The sequence below is a fragment of the Panthera tigris genome, chromosome B4 (genome assembly GCF_018350195.1).
Source record: "Panthera tigris isolate Pti1 chromosome B4, P.tigris_Pti1_mat1.1, whole genome shotgun sequence".
In the NCBI taxonomy this organism is placed as follows: Eukaryota; Metazoa; Chordata; class Mammalia; order Carnivora; family Felidae; genus Panthera; species Panthera tigris.
The window spans coordinates 28717859-28738506 of NC_056666.1; the positions used below are offsets into that span (position 1 = coordinate 28717859).

General features: G+C 40.1%; 1 non-coding gene and 1 pseudogene across 1 annotated transcript; one reads left to right on the plus strand and one right to left on the minus strand.

Moving 5' to 3' along the window:
- Positions 1-1879: 1879 nt before the first annotated feature.
- LOC102972516 lies at positions 1880-13951 on the plus strand (annotated as a pseudogene).
- Positions 13952-14849: 898 nt separating this feature from the next.
- LOC122240629 lies at positions 14850-14951 on the minus strand. Its single transcript, XR_006220408.1, has one exon. It is a non-coding gene; the product is annotated as a U6 spliceosomal RNA (small nuclear RNA).
- Between the last annotated feature and the right edge of the window lie 5697 nt (positions 14952-20648).

A 20648-nucleotide genomic window follows, 5' to 3' on the forward strand; every position in this document is an offset into this window, starting at 1 on the left:
ACACTAGCTGGTGCCTCCATCCCCAAAGAATGTCTCAACTCATCCCTGGCCCCTCTGGCAGATGCTTTAAGGTTAGCAAATGAGCGTCCTTCACATGTAATCCAGTCACCTCTCAAATTTCTATCTTTGTGCTGGTTCCTGGGATGAGTAAGTCTGCATGTGAGCCCCTCATAGGAAATATCTCAGATTCCCACAGCCCCCCAGTTTCCCCGGATATAAGCCTCTTTGATTTTCAGAGTCAATGTTTTGGGGGTCTTATCTCTCTGGTGCAGATCCTTAGGGTTGGAGTGCTTGATATGGGGCATAAACCTCTCACTTCTCAGGGAGAGACTCCAGACCTGTGAGATCCCTCCCTATTGTGTATGGGTTGCTGCATGTTGTGTGGGGAATGAAGTTTTTGGTGAGATTGTATTTCTGCCTCTCCTTCCTTTCTCAGTGTGGCCCCTTTATCCTTCATTATGGAGAGAACTGTTCAGCTAGATTTCTGTTCTCTTTTAGAGGGAATTATCCCTTTTGTAGCTATAGATTTGGTATCTGTGGGGGAAGTTGAGTTCAGTCATGGTCTTCCTTGGCCACCATCTTCAGGCTCCAGGTTTTCTCTTACAGGACAGGAAGCAGGGCCCTTTACTTGGAATTCATTGGAATTCAGTGAATACCTGGAATTCACTGTTTGTTACCAGTTAACTCATTGTATGGTACAAATTCATTCATCCTAAGCAATTCTCACTCATGTGCATAGAAAATTCCGTTTTCACACATTACATTTGGTTGAGTTTTTTTTCCTCTTCCTTATTTAACTTTCCACTCTTATAGAGAATTGTTTTAATGCTAGTTTTTATTGTTGTTGTTCAGTCCTTTGAGCTTTATAAGGAAAATTGTATGAATATACACGTGTACATACAGACATCCCTTCTCATTTCCTACAGTGCTAAAAAAAATCAACTGAGTAAGTTTAAAGATCTAATTGGCTTTTTTCAATGATTCATGAATCCCATTTAGCAAATAGAAAGGACCTCCAAGGAGCTCTACAATATGGAAGGCTTTTATAGGCAGAAGGGGGAAAAGAATGGATTGTTTCAAGCAAAGTCAAAGTCACTAGGATTACCTCACTAGTGCTGATTTGGACATTTCAGACTGACTGGTTAAGATTACATCCTAGGAGGGGCTGAAACTGCACTTAGTTTAGGTATTAACCTCTCTTGGCTTGCTGATGTGGGGTTTAGCACAAGTGGCTCCATTTTGGAAATCCTAATGTTTCTTTTTTAACATACCCAAAGTTATTGATTCCAAGGAACTGAAGTAGTGCTTGTGATGATAGATGCTCTTTGGAGAGCATATAACCAGTCTGTAGGATCTGGAGAGGAAACAAAACTGATACTCCCATCTTCTCTTCCAGAGTAGAGAACTTTGACATCCCAGGCCCTTGAGTGGGTTAGATTGCCCTGGAGCAGTTTCAAAGCTAATCTCATGCCATTACATGGAAATAGAGGGATTCTGTGCACCACCAGCTTGATTTTGCGTTGGAAAGCCAGAGTTTTTATTCTATATCCAGATAATTCCATCAAGAAATGGTTATCATATATGATTATTAGCCTACTTAAAGTAGAAAAGACTTTTATGCATAACAGCAAAGAAAGAAAACATAAAGGGGAAGACAGATTTTGCTACAAAAAAGGGAACATATTTACAAGTAAAAAATACTGTAAATAAAACTAAAAGGCAAATAAAAATATTGGAAGGTATTTGCAAACTATATGACAAAGGATGACAGAGGATTAGGGCTAATGTTTTTAAGACATGGAGAGTTCTTTCCAACTTCTATAAATAAAATTAGGTTTCTGTTTTTTCCCTTTTAGGGATAGTATCTAGAGGCATTCAAATGGTCCAGCATTTGACATACCATTGTAGGCGATTTTACAAATACAACCTCTAGCAAAACTAGGCTGCCCTGAGCCCCTGGTATTAGAATTGTTTCTCTTTAAAACAAGAAGAGTGGGGACAGTACACAAAATCCACATGTGGCATGTGCCCAGGCCAACTTCAAGGGGTTTGTGCAATGAGATCTAAAGTTTTTATGAGACTGTCTAAAACCAAAAAAACATGTCCTCCAGGCCTGTGGTGCTTCCGTGGTTGCTAAATGTCTCCAGGACAGGATCAAGAGTGCTTTTCTGATCGAGGAGCAGAAAATCATTATGAAAGTGTTGAAGGCACAAACACAGAATCAGAAAGCTAAATTAAAAAATGGACCTTTTCTGGGGCTCCTGGGTGGCTCAGTCGGTTAAGCAAACAACTTCAGCTCAGGTCATGATCTCATGGTTGGTGAGTTCAAACCCCATGTCAGGCTCTGTGCTGACAGCTCAAAGCCTGGAGCCTGCTTCAGATTCTGTCTCCATCTCTCTGCCCCTTCCTGCTCCTGCTTTGTCTCTCTGTCAAATATAAAGAAAACATTAAAAAAATTTTTTTAAATAATAAAAAATGGACCTTTTCTAAATAATAAAAAAAAGCAAAAGACTTCTAAAAAATTAAGTTTCCATTACTACTTCATGGAAAGCGGATGGGCATATTTTCACCAAGTTTGGAATGATTTCAGGGTGATTCGACCTAAAATACAGCTCATGTATTGTACAAGGAATCCATTTGGGGAAAGACCGAGGGAGATGGGCAGTCCTACTTTAGAACAGCTGAACCTGAGGTTCAAAGCAAGGCATTGGCAGTTCCTACTGCATCAGACATACTAGTGAAAGTATTAATGGTGTCAATACTAGCTAAAGCATAGAGTGTTATGAGATTGAGATAACCCACATAAAGTGCTAAACTCAATGCCTGGCACATTCCCTTATTTATTCTACTCTGAAAATGTTTATCACGTGACTGCTGTGTCCCAAGCACTCTGTTAGGTGCTGGGGATACAGCAATAAACAAAACAGACATAATCTTTACCTTCTTGGGGCTTACATTTGACTGACACATAGTAAAACATCATAAATCATAGGTAGCATTATCATATAATACAAAACGTGCAAAATTTAAAAACCAAGGTACCTTTTTTCCTACCAGGTAGATTCACAAAGGTTCTCTAATAAAGGTAATACCTAGCAGGTATTCCATCTAGGCCCTTCCCCAGAGTGTGGGAAAATAGGCCCTTTAATTGATTTCTGGGGTTGTATAAAATTGGTGCTCTTAGGAGAGCAGCTCATAATATGTATCAAAGGCCTTTACTCCCTCAATGCCACTTCTCTTGATTTATCTATTATCCTAAGGAACTATTTGTGGATTATCCAACAACTGCTACATAAGAAGGAACTTAAGAAGTTCAGAGCCTGAGCTATATGTAGCTTTGCAGGCTGGTTCTGCTTCTGCTGGCTGTGTGACCTTCACATCAATTAGTGTCCCTCAGTGTCCGTGTCATTTTAGGCACATTCTTTATAGATTCTAAGCAGCATGTTCCTCATCTGGAAAATGGTGATAATAATAGGATTTACCACACAGGGCATTGTGGGGAGTAAACGAGGAAATGCACACGAAGCACCTTAGCATATTACCTGATATATAGTAAGCCTTCAACATACTTAAGCAAAAGAGAAAAAAAAAAGTGTATGTTCAGCTCAGCATTATTTACAATAGTAAAAGGTAAAGTAAAAATTGCCTAAGTGATTAAAATACATACAGAGAAGAAATACTATGCCAACACTGAAAACCAATTGAAAAGCAGATGAATAGTTTAATGACATGGAAAATAATCACAATGTGTTGGGAGAAAAAAGTTGGTTATAAATAGTACATTCAATATAATTCCAATTTTAGAAAAAAAAAATATAGAAAGAAAATACTATAGGGGCGCCTGGGTGGCTCAGTGGGTTGAGCATCTGATTCCTGATTTCAGCTCAGGTCATGATCTCACAGTTCATGAAATAGAGCCTCACTTTGGGCTCTAGGCTGACCCCGAGGGGCCTGCTTGGGATTCTCTTTCTCTCTCTCTCTCTCTCTCTCTCTCTCTCTCTGCCCCTCCCCTGCTCACGCACGCTTTCTCTCTCAAATAAACATTAAAAAACCAATACTATATATTCCCACAATGAACATGCATTATTTCATAATGTAAACAAGTCTTACACATTATTTATAGCAGATGTATAGAGGGTTTTGGATGCCCAACATCATCCTATTTCCTTATAACATCCCAGTTTTCTTATGGGAAATAGTATTTCTTCCTCAGTGAGGGATCTCAGCAGAAGGGGAAATTTCAGCTTGCCCATCTCACATCCACCTCTCTCTTACAGAAGCCAGGAGGACTCTGACCCAGGAGGCCGTGCTACAAGAATGGTAGATCCTTTGGAGGACAGTCTCCCTGCGGTGGTAGCACTGTAGGTGCGGAAGTGGGTGGGGCTGGGACTTCTTTGACCCCCGCCCTTTCCCAAGCCTGGAACTCCTCCCCCTAGTGTGTTCATGAGCCCCTATTAGTCTTCCAATAAATCCTTTTCTGCTTACATTAGCCAGAATGTGTTTCTGTTGTTTGCAACCAAGAACCCTTACTAATGAGTTATTGTTTATAACTGGAAAAGGAATAAAGCAAGCTGCACATTAATGTAACAGCAGCTGCAGGGCTATTCTTTGCAGGAATAGTCTAAACGCAGGTGAGTTTGATAGGGATAGGAGGAAATGCTAAATGACCTGGCTGTGGTCACAGGATGCCAAATATCTGGTTGGAAACTGGAAAAACGAATTTAAAAATTTAGATGTTCCCAAATATCCAATTGTTTGACATCATGTGACAGCTGATGATTATTATTCATGGATCTTTGTGATTTGGATTGACTTAGAATTTAGAGCACTATGAGTGAAATGTTCAACTTCACTGAACAAAGAACTTAACCATGGTGATATTAACCACATGCACGAGTAGGAATGAAAGCTATCCTCTACACTGCTTTAGGAAACCATAGGCCTTTAGCTAACACGCTTTTAAAACCTGCCCCCAGAGAATGCGATGAATTACAGTTTTGTTGTTATACTTTAACAATAGCAAACACCTGCATATGTTCATCTGCATTTCATTTTGGTAGCATGACACCATCTGTTTTTAAAAGTTTTAAGCCACCTGCTATTAAAATGATTACTGCCCTTGACATGAGTAAGTTTGCTAGACAGTCACACATCCTCAGTCCTCATCTTTACAACATTTCAGGAATCTTGGCTTCTAAAATCTTTTGACTTGCCTCGATTATTTAGCCAGTTTTCTCCATCTCTCATGGAGAAAATACCCTCCAACTGTGAGTCAGACCCATGATCTGGACAAGTTTTAACACCTAGAGAACACAGTACGTTTAACAGAGAACAGTTATCTAGCTTTCTGGAAATAATTACTGTAAATACAATTTTAACTCAGTATGAAGTTTTTCATAATTTGCAATCAGTGTTGTTAAAGGCAGTAGGAGAATTACATGTCACACAATTTTACTTTAAATCAATACTTCTTGGGGTGCCTGGTGGCTCAGTTGGTTGAGTGCCAACTCTTGATTTCAGCTCAGGTCATGATCTCACAGTGCCTGGGCTCGAGCCCCACATTGGGCTCTAGACTGTCAACTCAGATTCTCTCCCTCTCTCTCTGCCCCTCCCTTGATTGCATTCTCTCTCTTTTCTCTCTCTCCCTCTGTTTCTGTCTAAATAAAAACTTTTAAAAAATCAATACTTCCCACGTTTTAGTATATGTGCTGCCAAAGCGAGCACAATACTTCCCACATTTGAAATGTGCATATGAATTATTGAAGGTTGTGTTAAGATGCAGATACAGATTCAGTGGGTGTTCTCGTTATCTGTTGGACAGCAGATCATCCCAAATTAGTGGCTTAAAACAGCCATTAAGTGATTACTCATTTATTTTGCTCACAAACCTGCAATTTGAACAGGGCCTGGTAGGGAAAGCTTGTCCCCATACATGCTTAGATGGGAAAGTTGGATACTGAGGATAACTTAACAGCTGGGAACTGAAATCATCTGAATATTTACTCACACCGTCTAGTGGTTGATGCTGTCTGTTGAATGAGACCCTAGATGAGGCTCTTGACCAGAAGCTCACATGTATCCCTTCCAAGTGTATGCGTGGCTCCCTTCGGCATAGTGGCTGGGTTTCACCAAGTGGCCCAAGAAAGCAAGGTGGAAGTGCATGGCATTTTTATGATGTAATCTCAGAAGTCACCTAGTGTCACTTCTACCATAATCTATTGGTTGAGTCAGTCCAAAAGGTATTCCCATTTTTAAGGGGAAGAGACTTTGCCCCCATCACTTGATGGGAGAAGGGTCAACTTCACAACATGTGGAATGGAACATATTGTACGGCTATATTTGGAAAACATCATCTGCACAGTAGGTCTGGTGGGGCCTGAGACTCTTCATTTCTAACTTCCAGGAAATACCAGAGCTTTTATGAATATTCTTAAAAGATGCCATGTACCTTTTTCTTATTTTGTTTTCATCTTTTTCTTACAACATTCTTTTAGCCTAATCTCATTTACTCTTCTTTCTGCTTACTTCCTGTAAAGAAGGAAGAATTCCTTCATAAAGCATTGGTTAGATAGACCTCATATGTAGAATTTTGTACCACATATTTCTTAAAGGGTACTTGACATTGTATTATATTGTATTTTATTTAATGTTTATGGCAATAAATATTTATTATTGAAAGTCACAATCTGTTTCTTAAGGGCAAAATTTGTGAATTTTAAAGCTAGTTAGTTTTAAATTAATTTATCTTTATGACATCAATTTTTTAAATCCTGGGGAAATAATTTATGTAGTCTCAAGTCATGTAGAACCATGAGCCATCCCTGTAGGGTGATAAGATAACTTTATGGGATGCCTCTCTTAAAGAATCACTGAGGTGCATTCATTGAACTAGTGACTATTGAGTACTGTTCTAGGTTCAAGGGATTGAAGATGAACAATGTTCCCGCTCCTGTGAAGCTGACTTTCTGGAGGGTAGGATTGGGAAGAACAAACTATCAACAAGTAAATAAATAAATCACTTCTCAAAGTATGGTCCATGGACTTTTGAGAATCCCCAAGACCCTTTCAGGTGTCTGTAAGATCAGTATTACACTTGGGTGAAATATCCACCCAAAGTACAAATGAACAATGTGTTTTAATATAATGGAGTGCAGAGAGTTTATTGATATGGTTTCAGATTCCATGTTGCAGTTAACCTTTCAGAAACTAATACTTGTCAAGTTTTGGTGCAGTATCAAAGAAGAATATCCAGGTATCTGAAAATGCTATGTCTGCTTTTTCCAATTGCACATCTGCAGCCAGATTATCTTCATGAACTTAAACCAAAATGAGATACTGCAACAGGGACACCTGTTAAGCTTCCGACTTCAGTTAAGCTTCCGACTTCGGCTCAGGTCATGATCTCACAGTCTGTGGGTTCGAGCCCCACATTGGGCTCTGTGCCGACAGCTCAGAGCCTGGAGCCTGCTTCGGATTCTGTGTCTCCCTCTCTCTGCCCCTCCCCTGCTCATGCTCTGTCTCTCTCTGTCTCAAAATAAAAGCATTGAAAAAAAATTTTTTGAATAATAATAAAGTAAGATACTGCAACAGATTGAATGCAGAAGCAGATATGAGAATTGAGCTTTCTGATAAGAGACCTGCTAAAGTGTAAAGCAATACCACTCTTCTTGCTTAATTTTTTTGTTCTGGAAAATATATTTTGTTTTCATATAAAATATGCTATTTATGTTTGCATACAATGAGTGTTTGCTGATGTTTAAAATCAATTAATAAATAAATGTTTTTTCACTTTTAATTTCTAATATGATAAATGTGGAGAGATGTAAGCCATATGAAGAAAAGCTTTTTGAAATACTCAGTAAAGGCAAAAGTCTCCCAGGGGGTGTTAACTCCCACATTTCCATGTTACCTCACCTGTCCTCTTGTGTGGCCACTTAGGATGTCAGAGCCCATGCCCTGTCATGTGGTCTCATCCAAGGGCAGAAGTAGCAGGAGCAGGTAAACTCTGGGCAAGTGTTTGGCCTGTTTATGTAGAGGCAGCAAGAGGATACAGCCTTGCTCTCCCAGGCCCAGGGATTGGGCCCATGTGTTGGGCCCAGATAGATGGTAGAACCACGTGCTGAGGTGAAGAGGAAGCTGAGGGTCTGAGAGGAGGCTGGTGCAGAGGGAACTCAGAAGGTGTACATCCATGTGTCCCATGTAAGTATATTGTGGCTGCCTTTTCGTGGCAGTACGTATAGGTCTACTCATTCTTTAAAACAGACGTATGACTTTATATTATTAAGGATGAATGATAAATTTTTAAACTAGTTCCCACTGCCAGGCATTTGGGTTGTTTCCAACTTTTGCTTTATAAATGATGCCAAAATGACCAGCCAATAAAATAAGCATTGAAAAAATGAACAAGACGATTGCAGTGGTGATTAGCACCTTGTAGACAGTCACCAGAATAGAAGTCTCATAAGGGTAGGGATTTTAGTGTTTTGTCCACCCTATACCCCCAGCAGTTAGAATAGGGCCTGTCATGTAGTAGATGCTTAAGAAACATTTGTGAAATGTCTGATACAAGTGATTGGGAGCAGCACTCAGGAAACACCTATATTTAAGCTCAGACCTGAATGAGGGGGAGAGAGCCAGCCTTGGGAAGGGTTGGGGTTTCTAGAGGTTTCCAGGCAGAGGGAAGAGGCTGTGCAAAGGCTGAGAGGTGGAAACGCCTTGGCATGTTTGAAAAACAGGAAGGGGGGCATCTGGGCGGTTCAGTCGGTTAAGCTTCTGACTGTGGCTCAGGTCATGATCTCATGGTCCGAGAGTTCGAGCCCGGGGTCGGGCTCTGTGCTGACATCTCAGAGCCTGGAGCCTGCTTCGGATTCTGTGTCTCCTTCTCTCTCTGCCCCTCCCCCACTTGTGCTCTGCCTCTTTCTGTCTCTCAAAAATAAATAAACATTGGTAATAATAATAATAATAATAAACCAGAAAGTTCATGGGCTGGAGGATAGTGAGCGAGGGGAGAGTGTAGGAGAGGAGGTTGGAGAAGAGGATGGGGCCAGATCCACAGGGCCTTCTCAGCACTCATGACAAGGAGTTTCACTTTTACAAGATAGCTGAAAGGCATTGTAGTTTTACCAGGAAAATGGCATGATCTGGTTTATGTTTTTAAAAGATTACTCTGACCACCTCACACTTATTAGGAATTTATAAATATATAACAAGTATTGGTGAAAATGTGGAGAAATTGAGACCCTTGTGCGCTGTCAGTGCGAATGTAAAATGGTACAGACACTATGGAAAACAGTATGACTGTTCCTCAAAAATTTAAAAATAGAATTACAGTAGGATCCAGCAATTCCACTCCTGGGTGTCTGCCCCAAAATATTGAAAGCAGGGACTTGAACACCTATTTGTAGGCCCATGTTCATAATAGCATTATTTACAATAACCGAAAGGTGGAAATAACCCAACTGCCCATCACCAGGATGGATAAACTAAGTATATGTGCATAAATGGAATATTCTTCAGCTTTGAAAAAGAAGGAAATTCTGACACATGTTACAGCGTGGATGAACCTGGAGGACATTACGCTAAGTGACATAAGTTAGGTGTAAATGGACAAATGCTGTGCGATTCCACTTATACGAGGTACTCAGAGTCATGAAACTCTTAGAGACAAAAAGTGGAGTGGTGGCTGTCAGGTGCCAGGGGAAACGGGGAATGGAGGGTTGCTTAATGGGGACAGAGTTTCAGTTTTGCAAGATGAAGAGTTCTGTGGATGGGTGGTGGGGACAGTTGCACAACAGTGGGAGTGTACTTGATGCCTGTATGCTTAAAAATGGTTAAAATGGAAAAGTGCATGTTGTGCGTATTTAACCACAATTGGGAAACAGAAACAAACAACCAAACCTTGTTCTCGATGTGTTCTGGAGAAAAGTTTGTAGAGGGGCGTGGCTGGTTGTCGTCTCCTCTTCCTGACAGAATCTATTTTCTCCTCTCTCCTTCCCAACACAGTGTGACTTAGTTTACATATCCACCCATTCTCCTAACAGCCCTAGGCCCTAGTGATCTACCCCCTTCTCCAGGGGTGGGCCTCCCTTCAGGGGAGAGCTTCCTAAAATGCAGCCAGAGTCCCTGGGGTTTCTGAGATCCTTTTCGAGGGTCTGTTGAGTTTCTCCCATTTCCGGCTACATATCTGAATGAGCCTGGATTCTTATTTATTTATTTTTAATGTTTATTTATTTTTGAGAGAAAGACAGAGAGAGAGAGAGAGAGAGAATGCAAGTGGGGGGATGGGCAGAGGGAGACACAGAATTTGAGGCAGGCTCCAGGCTCTGAGCTGTCACCCAGGTGCCCCTGAATGAGCCTGGATTTTTAAAAAATACTTCTACTGAGGCGTCTGGGTGACTCAATCGGTTAAGAGTCTGACTTCAGTTCATCTCATGATCTCACAATTTGTGAGTTGGAGCCCTACATCAGGCTTTCTGCTGTCAGAACAGAGCCTGCTTCGGATCCTCTGTCTCCCTCTCTCTCCTCTCTGTCTTCCTCTCTCTCTCAAAAATAAATATACATTTAAAAAAAAACCACTACTACTAATAGATTCCAACAGATTGAATGAATACAAAAGCATGTATGAGAATCGAGCTGTCTTATACTAAACCAAATATTAAGGTGCTTTGCAAAGATGGAAAGCAAGGCCACTGTTCTCATCAAATATGTTTACTATATGGCTAAAAGCAACTACCATATGATCCAGAAATCCCTCTTCTGGGTATAACCCACCCACCCCCGGCCTCCCCCACACACAAAATGAAATTGTCATTTCAAAGAGATACCTGCACTCCCATGTTCATGCAGCATTATTCACAAAAGCCAAGATATGGAAACAACCTCAGTGTTTATTGACAGATGAATTGATAAAGAAATGGTGATATGTACACACAATGGAATATTATTCAGCCTTAAAAAAGAAGGAAATCCTGCCACTTGTGACAACATGTATGAACTTGGAGGACACTATGCCAAGTGAAATAATCCAGACACAGAAGAAACAAAAACAAAACAAAACAAAAACAAACTATAACAAAAAAAAAAAAAAAACAAAAAACTCCTGCATGATCTCATTTGTATGTTGACTCTAAAAGAGGCAAATACATAGAAGCAGAGAGTAGAAAGGTGGTTTCTAGGGCCTAGAGGTAAGGGAAATGGGGAGATGTTGGCCAAAGGGTACAAGGTTGCAGGTATGTAGGATAAGTAAGTCTAGAGATCTAACATACAGCATGATGATTGCAGTTAATAATATTGTCTTGAATACTGGAAATTTGCTGAGAGAATAGATTTCAGGTGCTCTCATCACACACACAAATGGTAACTATGAGAGGACAAGTTTATTAATTAGCTTGATTGTAGTAATCATTTCACCACTTATATGTATGTCAAATCATCCTGTTGTACACCTTAAATACTTACAATTTTTATTTTAACAATGCTTTTGCTTTGGGGGTGCCTGGTTGGCTCAGTCGGTTAAGCATCTGGCTCTTGATTTTGGGCTCAGGTCATAGTCTCACAGTTCATGGGTCTAGGCTCTGTGTCGGGCTCTGTGCACGGCTCAGAGCCTGGAGTCTGCTTCAGATTCTGTGTGTCCCTATCTCTCTGCCCCTCCCCTCTCATGCTCTGTCTTTCTCTCAAAAATGAACATTAAAAAAATGCTTTTGCTTTGGAAAATATAACTATGTTAACTTATATTAACATTTAACGGGTTTATTGTTGCTATTTTCTTTTTAATTTTTTGTTTGGGAGAGAGCGCGACCAGGGGAGATAAATTTTTTTGAGCATCTGGGTTGGTCCCAAGATAAAAAAGTTTGAGAACCACTGGCCTGGAAGAATGCCATTCTCTTTGCTGTGGATTGGTATGGGAATGTTCATGGACTGCAGAAATGTCCAATGAGACAAGAGAAAAGTCTACTGGGAAGCTTCTAGGAAAAGCTTTTCTACTCCTAAATGTGAGCCCCAGGAAGATATTCTCTTCTTCCCCTAGGGAAATGATGTTTCCAAATTTCATGATTACAGTGATTTGATGAACATCTTTCTATGTAAAATATATTTGTTTGAGTCTTTTGGTGGAATAAATTCTTAGAACTGGAGGTACTGGATATCAGCATATACACATTTAAAATTTTAATAAATATCAATTATTGAAAACTTGTCTTCCCAAAAGTTTTTACCAATAAAAATGTCTACCAATATTTATTTAATAAGCGCTTATGTAAAGCTTTCTATGTGCTAGGCAACTATTCTAAGGCTTTTACAAATATAAGCTCACTAATAGTATATGTAAGTGCCTGTTTCTCTACCTTTGCTAAATTATTTTTTTTAATGTTTATTTATTTATTTTGAGAGAGAAAGCACGAGCAGGGGAGGGACAGAGAGAAGGGGAGAGAGAATCCCACGTAGGCTGCATGCTGTCAGCGCAGAGCCTGACGTGGAGCTTGATTCCATGAACTGTGAGATCATCACCTGAGCTGAAACCAAGAGTTGGACACTTAACTGACTGAGCCACCCAGGTTCCCTGCTAAGTTATTTATTTTTTGTCTCTGCTTATCTGATAAACAGAAAATAATTTACTATTTCAGGTTTCATATCTTTGCAGCTTATACTTAGTATGGTCAAACATTTAAAAAATATTGTCTTTAAACAGTCTACTTGTGTCCTTCATCCAGTTTCCTTTTAGGTTTCATCTTTGTTTTACTTATTGATTTCTAAGGGCTCTGTGTATATTAGGGACATTAGCCCTTTAATATCATATATGGAACAAATAAGGTTGAATCACTTATTCACAATTCCAACATCTGAAAAGCTCTGAAGTTTTTAGTAAACTTGGTGCAAACTCATTTGATAACAAAATGCAACCTCTGCTGACATAAGACTACTTTTAGCCTTTGTAAATTCCGCTTAATGGGAGTAGTGGTACATTTTGCTGAAGAAAAAAACTGATTATAAGATACTGGTCTAGACCTCACTGGTGGTGGTATTTATATACTGTGTATTATTATCTTTTCTAAATTCGTGAAACTCAAAATTCCATAAAATGTTTGTCCCCAAGGATTTCAACTAAGAGATTGTGGAGTTTATTTACACACATAATGCTTGGGGGATTTTTAGTGCCTGTGAGGTCTTCAAGTGTATATGGCCTGCCTGCTGTTGACATATGAGTTAGAAATTTAAGGGAGAGCTTAGGGTTAGAGAAGCAGATTTTGGATTTATCGACATATAGATAATGGTTGCATTAGAATCATGAAAGCCCGTAACAGAATCCATGCATTGCCAGAAGAGCAATGGGAACATCAGTGTTTAAGGGATGGATCAAGAAATGTGGAGAAGAAAGCTTGATATTGGACGGAGTAGAGGGTGTGATCATTCTGGACCGTGACCACTAGCAGTGGCCAAGCACAGCACACTTTTCTGGCTTCCTAGTTCTCAGTGGAGTTATTGTCAGATGTCAGAGTGAACTTAGACTTTTGGAGCACGTGTGTGGAGGATGGGGTAGGAAGGGCTCACGGTTGCCTCTGCGTCCAGGCTCAGGGATCTGACCTCCACATTCCTGGTAACCAAGCATCTTTCCATCAGCTTTCTTGAGAAGGATTATACATGCTTCTTCTCCCATAAAAGTTCAAGGGTCTGCTGCAGTTTTCCAGTCCCATCAGCTCTCTGTTGAGCTCAATCCTCTAGCAAGTTACTCAGACCCCAAAATGAGCAAGGTATTGCAATACTGGGTATAGGAAGAAGTTGGTCCTGGACACAGATACTGGGCCAGAGGAGACCAGAAAGGAGACCAGGCTTGTTCCTGTGTATTCTTTCAGATAGGCCACGTTGGGAACCTTGGCAGGAGCAGTTAGAAAACACTTGCTGGTGGACAGCCACTGTCAAAGATAGGACAGTTCGAAGACCTCTGGTCTGCCTCTAACCTGCCCACTGCAAAACAATCCGTAAATCATTTGCATCTGGTGTCCTGTCTAATGAGAGAAAAATCTGTTTTTCCTTTTCAGTTGAATGTTCTCAGCCTTCAAATGTGTGCCTTTTGTTCATTCTAACTCGCCTACATCTGCATAAAACAAAAGTTCATTTTCAGAGCAGTGTGGAGGGGGACTGTGCACAATTCCAGTTATTGTATAGAAAAGCTGTGTGCCTAACTTTTTATTCAGCGAGAAAATAATATATCCAAGATGTTAATGTGGGTGTTTTCTGTAGCTCACACTGGTGATGTCTTGTCTATCTCTCCAGAAACAATGAGCATTTATTTGGGATTGCTTAGATTTAGTTACGCTACTTTATTTTTTATTTCAAATGGCTGTCAACTGTTAAGTGGGTGAAAAAATGAATTAATTTCTTGGATATTTTAAATAGTTGTCATAGGTTCTAATCTTAGCTTCAGTGGACACATTTGAAAGTTCGTAATGTTAACATTAATTCATTAAGCTAATATGAAGAGCATTAAATATTCTGGTATAGATCATGACACAAATAATTCTAGTCCTGAGCTAATATCCGTGTACATTTTTCTTTAGAAAGCACTTCTTTTCCAACACTACTGAATTGTACACTTAACAATTATTAAAATGGTAAATTTTATTTTATGTGCATTTTACCACAATTTTAAAAAATTCCCTTCTAAATTTTCAAACTTTAGAAACATTTATTTCATAAAGAAGTAATTTCAATAACTTTCCATTTCAGAGAACTTGTGGATTTGTTTTTGCACATCGTCAGTGATTATAAAGGCTTAATTTAAAATGAACCCTTCAGATGTGAGATATATATATTTATCTTATATATATATTTGAACTCAGACAAACATTTTACTTAAAAATACGGAATGCTTCAAATTTTCATGTCATCTTTACACAGGGGTCATGTTCATCTTGTCTGTATTATTCCAATTTTTAGTATATGTGCTGCTGAAGCACATATAGTTGCTATATTTATATCTCCAGGAAAGGTTAGTTGGCATCAAAGAATTATAGAGCAACAAGAGATCTAAGAGTCACCTTGCGGTTTTCAAATGACAATTCTTTGTTCTACAAATGAACAAGTTAAAGTCTGTTAGGTCAAGAACCTGGGGCTAGCATCCAAAGCCATCTTCACAGCAGAGCTGTTGATGACAGAATACAGAGCTGAGCCCTGAAAAGTCAAACGTGCTGTAGAAAACTTTTTCAAAAACAGTGGTTTCCCCCCCAATCAAAATAAACAAAACTAAAAAGTGGTCCCCTGCCCCACCTCACCTCTTTCCCACTCTCCAGAAGCAGCCTTTTTCATTTTTTTCATCTCCAAATCCCTGCTACTTCTTGATTATTCATGGTTAAGCATCATCAGTTATCACTATGGAAGATGAAGAATGAACCCTTTTCATTACTACACACATACACACACACACACACACACACGCACACCCCTCCCACCACACACAAATACACCCCTCCCACCCACCCCACACTCCCCACACCCCCCACACACCCCACATACACAAACACACCCCACACCCCCACACACACATACACACCACACCCTTAACCCCTCTTCTTCTCAATAAGGTCATATCATGAATTTAATAATTCATGTTTATGAATTTAATAATCAGTGTTTATATACTGTGACAATGAAATATGCCACTCACAGCTGAGCCATGTTAAATATTATGGCAACTTTTCCTTTCTCAGGGTTCCTTTTTGAATCAGTAATTTACCTTCTTTCATGGTTCTATGTACCAATCATTTGGTTAACCTTACTCTTCAGTTATATAAATTTCCTCTCCAAATCTTTAAACGCATCAATTAATCTGTTTTATTTTGGAAACATATCTCTGGTAGCTTTCTAACTGGCCCTAATCTGGACTGGTTGCTCTTTATGTGTCACCTTGATGATTCCCTTCTTTTGTTGAACCCTTCTTTTGCATGTCCCACACCTTCTTTCTTAGTTTAATCCCTCATTTTGGTTAGCAATAGTTTCCCAGTAAAGGGTTCTAAGAAGTAAAATTTTGAGAACTTGTGTGTCTGGAAATCTTTTACTTCCTTTATATGAATTGAGATCATTTTCCCTGAGAATTTTGACGGTAGTAATACATTTTCTTGTAATTTCCAGTGTTGGTTGATGCATTCAGATTCTCAGCCCTTTGTATGAAATCTGTTGTTTTTTTAAGGTCTTCTTTGTACTGAGATATAACAATGATGTACCTTAGTGTGGGTCTATTTTTACCCATTGTGCTGTACATTAGAAACTGATGACCTTTCGTTAAACTTTCTTGAATTATTTCATTATTTCCTCTGTTCTATCTTTGTGGGATGCTTAATTATTCCCATGTGGATCTTTTTGTTCTAGTCTTCTAATTTCTTTTTTCCCCCTATTTTCCAACATTTTTGGGTACTATTTTGGTAGCAGTTTCCTCAACTTCATCTTCTAACCCTTCTATTGAGTTTTTCACTTCTATTTTCTATTTTCTTTTTTAATTTTTTAAAAATGTTATTTATTTATTTATTTTTGAGACAGAGAGAGACAGAGCATGAGCAGGGGAGGGGCAGAGAGAGAGGGAGACACAGAATCTGAAGCAGGCTCCAGGTTCTGAGCTGTCAGCACAGAGCCCGATGCGGGGCTCAAACTCATGGACTGTGAGATCATGACCTGAGCCGAAGTCGGACGTTTAACCAACTGAGCCACCCAGGCACCCCTCTTTTATTTTTTTAAACATTTTTATTTATTTTTGAGAGACAGAGCGTGAGTGGAGGAGGGGCAGAGAGAGAGGGACACACAGAATCCCAAGCAGGCTCCAGGCTCTGAGCTGTCAGCACAGAGCCTAATATGGGGCTCGAACCCACAAACCGTGAGATCATGACCTTAACCGACTGAGCCACCCATGTGCCCCTTCATTTCTATTTTCAAGATATTTTGTTTTCTGAATATTTCTTTTTTATGGTCCCTTGGTTTTTAATTTCTTTTTTAGTGGAGACAAACTTTTTTACTATTTTAAAACCTGAGAATATTAGTGGCATTTCTTTAAAATATTCTCTTCTCCCTTCATAGAGCCACTCTTTGTCATAATATTTATTTTTATTTTAATTCAATATAATTTATTGTCAAATTGGTTTCCATTCAACACCCAGTGCTCATGCCAACAGATGCTCTCCTCAATGCGCATCACCCACTTTCCCCTCTCTCCCACCCTCCATCAACCCTCAGTTTGTTCTCAGTATTTGAGTCTCTTATAGTTTGCCTCCCTCCCTGTCATAATATATTTTTTTTTTAATTCTGTTTGTTTTGATTCTTTCACCTTTTAAGGGCTTTCCTCAAATGTCTGATGATCCTTGACTGTACATATTTAAGATGGGGACGCAAAGAAGCTGACTGGAAGCAATTGGTTTGTATGAATAGGATTTGCCTGCATTTCTGAAATTGCTTCCTTGGGTACCCCCAGTATTGGCTGTCAAATGTTTCACAGAGCAATCTTCTTTTTTTTTTTTTCAATATATGAAATTTATTGTCAAATTGGTTTCCATACAACACCCAGTGCTCATCCCAAAAGGTGCTCTCCTCAATACCCATCCCCCACCCTCCCCTCCCTCCCACCCCCCATCAACCCTCAGTTTGTTCTCAGTTTTTAACAGTCTCTTATGCTTTGGCTCTCTCCCACTCTAACCTCTTTTTTTCTTTTTCCTTCCCCTCCCCCATGGGTTTCTGTTAAGTTTCTCAGGATCCACATAAGAGTGAAACCATATGGTATCTGTCTTTCTCTGTATGGCTTATTTCACTTAGCATCACACTCTCCAGTTCCATCCACGTTGCTACAAAGGGCCATATTTCATTCTTTCTCATTGCCACGTAGTATTCCATTGTGTATATAAACCACGATTTCTTTATCCATTCATCAGTTGATGGACAGTTAGGCTCTTTCCATAATTTGGCTATTGTTGAGAGTGCTGCTATAAACATTGGGGTACAAGTGCCCCTATGCATCAGTACTCCTGTATCCCTTGGGTAAATTCCTAGCAGTGCTATTGCTGGGTCATAGGGTAGGTCTATTTTGAATTTTCTGAGGAACCTCCACACTGCTTTCCAGAGTGGCTGCACCAGTTTGCATTCCCACCAACAGTGCAAGAGGGTTCCCGTTTCTCCACATCCTCTCCAGCATCTATAGTCTCCTGATTTGTTCATTTTGGCCACTCTCACAGAGCAATCTTCTAATCTCCTGGATGGAGAGTCTAAGCCTGGCTGCCAGCATTCAGGTAGCCAAGTGAGGGAATAAAGGGCTGAGGTTCTAAATACTCACATTATAAACTTTCATATTACTCTCTATATCAGTCATGGTCCAAGGGGATTAAGTATAAATGGGTACAGATAACTTTTATTTTTATTTTTTTCCAATATATGAAGTTTATTGTCAAATTGGTTTCCATACAAGACCAAGTGCTCATCCCAAAAGGTGCCCTCCTCAATACTCATCACCCGCCCTCCCCTCCCTCCCACCCCCCCATCAACCCTCAGTTTGTTCTCAGTTTTTAAGAGTCTCTTATGCTTTGGCTCTCTTCCACTCTAACCTCTTTTTTTTCCTTCCCCTCCCCCATGGGTTTGGGTACAGAGAACTTTAAAGAACAGTCTAGGGCTAAGGGAAAGTACCCAAGAATGGAACAAACTTAGAAGGGGGCTCCCTTTCCCCATGTCTGGGATTCAGATTTAATTGGTGAAGGTGATTGCAGCCCACTGAATGGTGAAGTTTGCTAGGGTTCTCAGGCTAGAACTGGACCACAGTCGCCAGGCAAGCAAGAACCATCCCTCTGGGTTGCAGTCAGGCCAAGGTTGGCAAGCGGGGAACCATGACTGGAACTGGGAAAAAGGAAACACCTCACTGGGATACAACAGGGTTGAGGCTAGCACATCCCTCCAGAGTACAGGTGAGCAGGAAATGCCTCTCCACGAGGCTGAAGGGTAGGCTCAGAGGGACTCAGGACTTTGGAAGTCTATTTGCCATCCAGAGAGGTGGTCACATGCTGCAGGGCTGCAAGCTCGCTTAGAGACTTTGTACCCTGGGGTTGAGAGCCACTGGATGTCTCCATCCAAAACCACAAACACACCACCAAAAACTGGATAGTGTTAACAAGAAAAGCAAATGAAAGCATGCCAGCTAAGAAATGAGAAAAGGAAAAATGCTTGAGGGTCCAACTCAATATTGTAGTGTAGCCAATTGTAGTAGTTTGCTAGGGCTGCCGTAATCAAGTACCACAGCCTAGTTAACTTCACAGAAACTTATGGTCTCACAGCTGTGGAGGCTGGAAGTTCAAAATCAGGGTGTTGGCAGGGTTGACTTCTTCTAAGGGCTTAGGGAGGAATCTGTGCCAGACCTCTCCTTGGCTTGTAGATCGCTGTTCCCCATGTCTCCTCACATCATCTTCCCTGTGTATCAAATTTGTCTTTTACAAGGACCCCAGCCATATTGGGTTAGAGCTACTCTGGTGACCTTTAACTTGATTACCTCTGAAAAGACCCCCATCTTCAAGTAAGGTCACATTCTAAGGTACTAGGGGTTAGGACTTTATTATAGGAATTTGGGCGGGCAGGGGGAGGAGCACAATTCAACTTCTATTAGCAATGAAGGGTGAGTTTGGGGATAAGAGGCAATAAATTGATAATTGTCATGCTCCTTACTCTTTGTTTTCAGTATGTTACCCTCCCCTCAACTCTTTGTGGTGTTTCCTAGTATAGAGACCTTGTTTTACCCCTCTAAATAAACACACAGGCTTATGCTGGGATGCTGTTGCCAAGCTGTATAGTATTGAAGAGCCCATCTGGGGATCAAACTGAAAGTCCTAAATACTTTCAACGCATCCTATATTCAAGCTCCTTCTACTGGTACCTGATGTCATATTCATGAACATTTGGGAGTTCTACAGGAGGCGAGATATTGGGTTGCTTCTTAGTAATCTTTTCACTGTTGACTTCAATGTCAGGTTTCTGGAGTCTGCTTTAGTTTCCAGAATGTTACTGCTGTATCTCTGTTTCTTACTGCTTTATAAATTATTAAACCTTTTCTCTTGGAATAATCTTAGATTTACAAAGTTGTAAAGTAATATAGGGAATTCCCTTATACCCTTTACTCAGTTTCTCCCGATGTTAACATCTTTCATCACCAATGCTTCAAAATTAAGAAACTAAGTGATACGTTACTTATTCACCAGGTTTTCCACTGATGACTTTTTGTTCCAGGATCCAATCTAGGATACCATACTGCATTTGGTTGTCAAGAATCCATAGTCTCCTGTGATTTGTTAGTTTGTCTTTCCTTGTTTTTCATGACCTTGTCACTTTGGAAAAGTACCAGTCAGGCATTCTGTAGAATGATCTTCTATTTGGTTTGATGTTTTTCTCATGATCAGATTGGGGTTAGGAGTTTTGGCGGAGAATAACAGGAAAGTGCTCTCATTACATATCAAGGGTACAGGATATCCACATGTATCATTGGTGATCACTTGGTTAAGGTAAAAAGTTCAGCGGTGACTTTCTTCTGTATGGTAGGGCCCGATGCCTGATGGTAAATGAGGCTGTTATAGAACAAGATTCACTGGGGTGGCTGGGTGGCTCAGTTGGTTGAGCCCTCCTACTTTGGCTTAGGTCATGATCTT